Below are 7170 nucleotides of genomic sequence, written 5' to 3'. Positions count from 1 at the left end.
GTCGACTATAATCGACGGGTAGTCTTGTAAATAAAGAAGTTGCTGCCAAAATTTTCTAAAAATATATTTGTAATCGTACATAATTATGTGCTATGTGTTACCCTATTTACGTTCGAGAAATATGATTATGTGTATAATATTAATACGAGCCGGGTTGTTGGATTTGGGTTATTAGGATTTGAGGATATCAAGCACGTCGGTATAACTAATTAGGGTATACTGTAATTGTAGATCCCAGTTGAGTTGTTCCAAGATCAAAGTCAACGTGAAAGCTATTAGGGTTTGTAAAGCGTTGCAAGGCAAGTACCCCTGACCATTCTTTTATGGTTCAGTACGTATGAATAACTAAATGTTTTATTCTCATAATGGAACATAAACGTTTTAAGTTACGTATCCCCTGTAGTTATAAATCACTGTTTTTAAATTGTTTTGGGGAGAAGTAACTTTGCAAGGTACCTATCTCGAATGAAATGATTTGCGAACTGGATTTTATAGGTGTGCTGGTTTAATAAATGATTTTGAAAATGAGATAGGTACAAGTGTTTTGAAAACTGGATAAAACGGTCAGAGATGGGATACATTAGGGCCAGAGTAGGCCTATTGAGGTGGCCTAAGAGGCTAATTCGGTTGCGCGCATTATAAAACCGATTAGTCCAGCAGGTTAGAGACCTAGCTAGTCTCTGAGTTCCGGAACAGGTAAATGGGATGGCAGTTAGAGCCGTCTGGTGTTGATAGCCTGATCAGCTGTCTTCACATATCCGCTATGTATCTGATTGGGATTTGTGAATTATATGAAAGCATGATTGATTGATACAGCGGTTTTATAAAATGGTTAGCATGCTAAAATTGGACTCTGGTATTACGCAGCACACTACAATGTTGTTTTCACAAAGCATGCTAATTAGCGGTATCCAGTTACTTTGATTATCATTATGAAATGTTGATGTCATGATTACAGTTCTGTTCCCATTATTGTTACATTACTGTTTTAATATGTTATTCATATTTGGTACTGCTGAGCGATTATGCTCACCCTTGCAAACTGTTATCTATATTTCGCAGATGCCTAGAAGATCAGTCAGACCGGCCCGTGTTCCCGCCCCTACTGGACCTGGCTCCTCTGAGGTAGTTTGTATCAGACCATGAGGTTTGAAGAGTTGCTTAATAAAGTTGGTGTGTCTTAGATAGTGAATAACGAGTTTGTAATAATGAGAACCTGGATTATACTTGAACCTGGATGGGATCTTGGTTTGGGGTCAAGTTAGTATATTTTAATAATAATTCTGTTGTTTATATATTTGGTAATTGTGTTTAGTGACGTCAACTCTTGACCCCGGGGTTGAGGCCGTCACAGTTGGTATCAGAGCTACAGGTTCAAGTCCCTGATTCAGGTTAGGGATTGTGTCAAGTAGGTGATAACGTGAGTCTTTAAGTGTGAGTCAGCAACTCATATAGAGGAGCAAACCTTTAGAGTCAATTGAGGGTTCCGACGGTGTTACCCTGGCATCTATTAAATGTTTTGATAGAATTGCCTTGACCTGGTTGTGTCTTGTCTGTATATTATTATATTGGCAGTGGCCTATTGCGATTTCTAGTTCTCCATCTTGGGCTTCTGATTCGGATAGCTCAGATTCGGAGAAACCCCTTAATGCTGTTGCTGAGGAGACCCATATGCCTCCTCCACCAGTCCCTTCTTTTGTGCCTCGAGATATCCCTGGATCTGGTCCTCGTCCCCATTGGGTACGTAGGTCTGTGTCTGCTGTCAGGGATTTCCCTCCCGGCTGCGGTCCCAGTTCTTCCATGATGAGACCTCCGGCACCCTCTATGGCCCCTAGCGGTATTTCTTGACCGATCCCTTATCATGTGCATAGGGCGGTGAATACTTCCTTTATCAGAGATCAGAGTCCAGAGTTTGCTGCCCAGTTGGACCAGGTACCTATTGCACCATTTCAGGGTATTTCTGCCCCTTCCCCTGAGGTGCGAGCCCGTGTGAGAGCATTGACCCAGATGGTTGTAGAGAGGGCTAGATCTGTTGACCGTTTCATTAGCTCAGAGTTCAGAGCGGTGCAGTATCAGGACCTAGTGAACTGGCTAGTGTTTGAGCTAGGTTCCATTGGTGGCAGTGGTAGAGACTAGATAGAGCTGCTGTAGAGGGATGCAGAGCTCAGAGTGACTTCTAGGAGTTCTGTAGTTGTTACTTTGTATATGTACATTATGTTGTGATAGTTTGTAGTAGGCGAGGCTGTTATGACAGCCAATTTTGGCGTGTATTCAGATGGTTCTTTGTATTTGGATTTTCAGTTGTACTAGTTGGATTCTGTTGGTTACTGTAGTTCAGCTGCTTTATATTATCGTTCAGTTTTTATATATCGTGTGTTACTATTATTGTTGTTATTATTATTGTTGTTTCTGTTGCTGGCATTTTTAGATTATAATCATTCACTCAGGACGGATCCAATTATAATGGGGGATGAGAATATTGTCTTAGTGGCAACGCTCTCCTGATGCATAAATATAAACTGCTGGAGCAATCCATTCTCTTATATATGACTATTATGTTTCAGGAGATGCCACCAAAGAAAAATTCTCAGCCCAATAACGGATCTGCTGGGGATCCTTCCATGAGTGATTTGATGAACTTATTGCGTCAGCAGACTGTACAGCTAGCCCAACAGCAACAACAATTTCAGCAACAGCAGCAACAATTGTAACAGCAACAACAACAGCAACAGCAGCTCATACAACAACAACAACAACAAATCCAATAGCAACAACTACAAATCCAACAGCAGCATGAGATGAGAGGGGCAAATCAAGGTGTTAGTTTTAAGTCTTTTCAAGCAGTGAAGCCCCCAGAGTTTAAAGGAGAGGTAGATCCTGTTGCTGCCAGGATATGGTTAAAGGAAATGGAAAAGGCGTTTGCGCTCACTAAGGTAAGTGAGGATTTAAAGACTGATTATGCTAGTTATTTTCTGAGGAATGATTCGAATTATTGGTGGGAATCTACGCGAGCCCTAGAAGGAGAAGGTCCAGTTCCCTGGGCCAGATTCACAGAGTTGTTCTTAGAAAAGTATTTTCCATCCTATCTCCAAAGTCAAATGGAGATGGAATTTTTGGAGCTAAAACAAGGAAATAGGAGTGTTACGGAATATGAAGCGAAGTTTACGGAGTTGGCCCGTATAGCACCGGAATATGTGAGTTCGGAAGCCCAACGAGTGAAGCGGTTTCAACAAGGGTTGAAGCCAGACATAAGGAGTGAAGTTGTAGCCTTACAACTCAAGACATATACCTCGGTAGTTCAGGCTGCCCTAATGATAGAGAGTGATTAGAAGTTAGCTGCAAAGGAGCAGGGTGAAAAGAAAAGGAAATTTGAAAGTGGACCTGCAAAGTCAGAATCAGGAATAGCAAGTCGAAGGTTTCAGCGTTGGTTGGGTAGGAATAAGAATAAAAAGTTTAAAGGGCAGAACTTTCCCCAAGTTAAGCCCGGTACAACATCAGTTAACTCTGCCCCGACGAGGATGAGTAAGCCATAGTTGATTGTAAGACATGTGGGAAAAAGCACAATGGTCAGTGCCAAGAGAATGCTAATTGTTTTAAGTGTGGACAGAAAGGTTACTATTCCACGGAGTGTAAGTCTGAGATTCAAGGAGTTACTTGTTTTAGTTGCGGCAAAGTGGGACACATAGCTAGGAATTGCAAGTCAGTGACTCAGGGTAATGTTGGAAAGAGTGTGTCCCAAGGACCAGCAACCAGTACTGCGAGAGCTAGGACTTTTAAGATGACCCAGAAGTCTCCAGTTCATGACTCTGATGTGGTGGCAGGTACGCTTATTCTTAATTCCGTACCTGTTAACATTTTTTTTGATTCGGGAGCGTCCAAATCTTTCATATCTGTGAATTGTGTGAATAAAATGCAATTGATGCTAGAAGACTTAGATGAACCCTTAACTATAGAAGTGGCTAATAAAGATAAAGTACCTGTAAAACACTTTTGTCCTAGTTGTTCCCTAGAGATTTCGGGGTATATGTACTTAATACCCTTCAAGTTGGGAGACTTTGATGTTATTTTAGGTATGTATTGGTTGTCTCGATATAGGGAAAATATTGATTGTAAGAAAAAGAGAGTTGTTATGTACACCCCAGATAATAGAAGGATCAGTTACCAAGGGCAGAGGCAAGACAGAAAGTTTCTCTCAGTGATGCAAGCAAAAAGATTGTTGAGACAAGGATGTGAAGCGTACTTGGCTCATTTAGTGGATACGAAGAAAGGGACCCCTATTTTGGATGACATCCCTGTAGTAAGAGAATTCCCTGATGTTTTTCCAGAAGAATTACCAGGATTGCCACCTGATCGTGAGATAGAGTTTTCCATTGATTTGATACCTGGAGCTGAACCAGTTTCTAAGGCTCCATATAGAATGGCCCTGATGGAAATGAAAGAATTGGCTAAGCAACTTCAGGAATTATTGGATAAAGGAGTTATTTGACCCAGTGTTTCCCCGTGGGGTGCTCCAGTGTTATTTGTGAAGAAAAAGGATGGAAGCATGAGATTGTGCATTGATTATAGAGAGTTGAACAAGTTGACGATAAAGAATAAGTATCCCTTGCCACGAATCGATGATTTATTTGATCAGCTTAAAGGTGCATGTTACTTCTCAAAGATTGATTTAAGATCTGGCTACCACCAACTGAAGATAAGGCCGAAAGATATCCCCAAAACTGCATTTCGAACAAGGTATGACCATTATGAGTTTCTAGTGATGTCGTTTGGATTGACGAATGCGCCATCAGCTTTCGTGGATTTGATGAATAGGGTATACAAGGAGTATCTGGATAAGTTTATTATTGTATTTATTGATGACATCCTCATATACTCGAAGAATCCAGAAGATCACGCGGTGCATCTGCAGATTGCCCTTCAAAAGTTAAGAGAAAAGCAATTGTATGCCAAGTTTTCTAAGTGTGAGTTTTGGCTGACGGAAGTACAGTTCCTTGGTCACATAATAAGTAAAGAAGGTATCAAAGTAGACCCGGTAAAGATTGAAGCCGTATCAAAATGGGAGCAACCGAAGACACCAACGAAAATAAGGAGTTTTCTTGGATTAGCAAGATATTATCGAAGGTCTGTGAAAGATTTCTCGAAGATTGCATCCCCACTAACCAAGTTGACCAGAAAGAATGAAAATTTTGTTTGGACGGAAAAGTGTGAAGAAAGTTTTCAAGAATTAAAACGAAGACTAGTGACGGCTCCAGTGTTAGCATTGCCAGATGAGACGGGAAACTTTGTAATTTACAGTGATGCTTCTTTGAAAGGATTGGGTTGTGTGTTAATGCAGCATGACAAAGTGATTGCGTATGCCTCCAGACAGCTAAAGCCTCACGAGCAGAAATATCCAGTTCATGACCTTGAATTGGCGGCTATAGTATTTGCTTTAAAGTTATGGCGTCACTACTTATATGGAGAGAAATGCGATATTTACACCAATCATAAAAGCCTGAAGTATATATTCACGCAGAAAGATCTGAACATGAGACAGAGAAGGTGGTTGGAGTTGATTAAGGACTATGATTGTTCAATTAATTATCACCCAGGTAAAGCCAATGTAGTGGCTGATGCCTTAAGTAGAAAGGAAAGGCTGAATATGATTAAGATTGCGGAAGAATTGGCACGAGACTTAGAAAGAATGGAAATTAAAGTTCGAGGATCTAACAAAAGTCAAGAGCAACTATATGAAGTTATCTTCCAGCCGGCCTTGATGGAAAAGATTAGAAGATGTCAAGAAGGAGTTATGGAATAAGAGTCGGATACTTTGACAGGAGAAGAGTTGTGTACTCAAAAAGATAGTCAAGGTTTGTATAGGTTTTCGTCCAGAGTTTGGATTCCTAATGTAACAGAGTTGAAGAATGAAGTATTACAGGAAGCACATAACTCTAGGTTTTCTATCCACCCTGGTAGTACCAAGATGTACCAGGATTTGAAGAGAAATTTTTGGTGGCCAGGAATGAAGAAAGATATTGCCAATTGGGTAAGTAAATGTCACGTATGTCAGACGGTGAAAGCAGAGCATCAACGACCGAGTGGATTGCTACAACCTTTGGAGATTCCCCAATGGAAATGGGAAGACATTGCTATGGATTTTGTAGTGGGTTTACCAAAGACGAGAGCGAATCATGATGCTATTTGGGTAATCATTGATAGATTGACTAAGTCGGCGCATTTTCTTCCGATTAATGAAAGGTATTCATTGGAAAGGTTAGTTAAGTTATATCTGGATGAGATAGTTACTAAACATGGAGTTCCTGTTTCTATAGTGTCAGATCGAGACCTGAGATTTAATTCCAGGTTCTGGACTAAATTCCAAGAGTGCTTAGGAACGAAATTGAATATGAGCACCGCCTATCATCCTCAGACGGATGTCCAAAGTGAGAGAATGATTCAGACCATAGAGGATATGTTGAGAGTCTGTGTTCTAGATTTTAAGGGTAATTGGGATGAACATCTACCTTTGATTGAGTTCTCGTATAATAACAACTAACATGCCAGTATAGGGATGCCACCTTACGAAGCTTTGTATGGACGAAACTGTAGATCATTGTTGTATTGGAATGAGATAGGAGAAAAGAAAGTGTTAGGCCCTGAGTTGGTTCAGCAGACTAGAGATGCTATAGTGTTGATTCAGAAAAGATTGGAAGTAGCTCAAGATAGACAAAGAAAATACGCAGATTTGCATAGGAAATACATGGACTTTGAGATAGGAGCTTTGGTGTTACTAAAAGTATCGCCTTGGAAAGGGTTAGTACGATTTGGTCAGAAGGGTAAACTTAGCCCTAGATTTATAGGACCCTTTGAGGTTTTGAAGAGAGTGGGAAATGTCGCTTATGAGATAGCGTTACCACCGCAGTGGCAGCACATTCATAATGTGTTCCACGTATCTATGTTGAAGCCTTATGTCCCTAATTCGAATCAAATTATAGAATATGAACCGATTGAGCTTCAACCAGATTTGTCCTATGTAGAACAACCGGTTCAGATCCTAGACCATAAGGAACGAGTCCTTAGGAATAAATCAATTCCAATAGTAAAAGTTTTGTGGAGAAATCCTCGAGTAGAAGAGTCTACTTGGGAATTAGAGTCAGTCATGCTTGATAAATATCCTCATTTATTTAGATG

The sequence above is a fragment of the Apium graveolens genome, chromosome 4 (assembly GCF_009905375.1).
Source record: "Apium graveolens cultivar Ventura chromosome 4, ASM990537v1, whole genome shotgun sequence".
NCBI lineage: Eukaryota > Viridiplantae > Streptophyta > Magnoliopsida > Apiales > Apiaceae > Apium > Apium graveolens.
Note: the sequence above shows the minus strand (reverse complement) of the source record.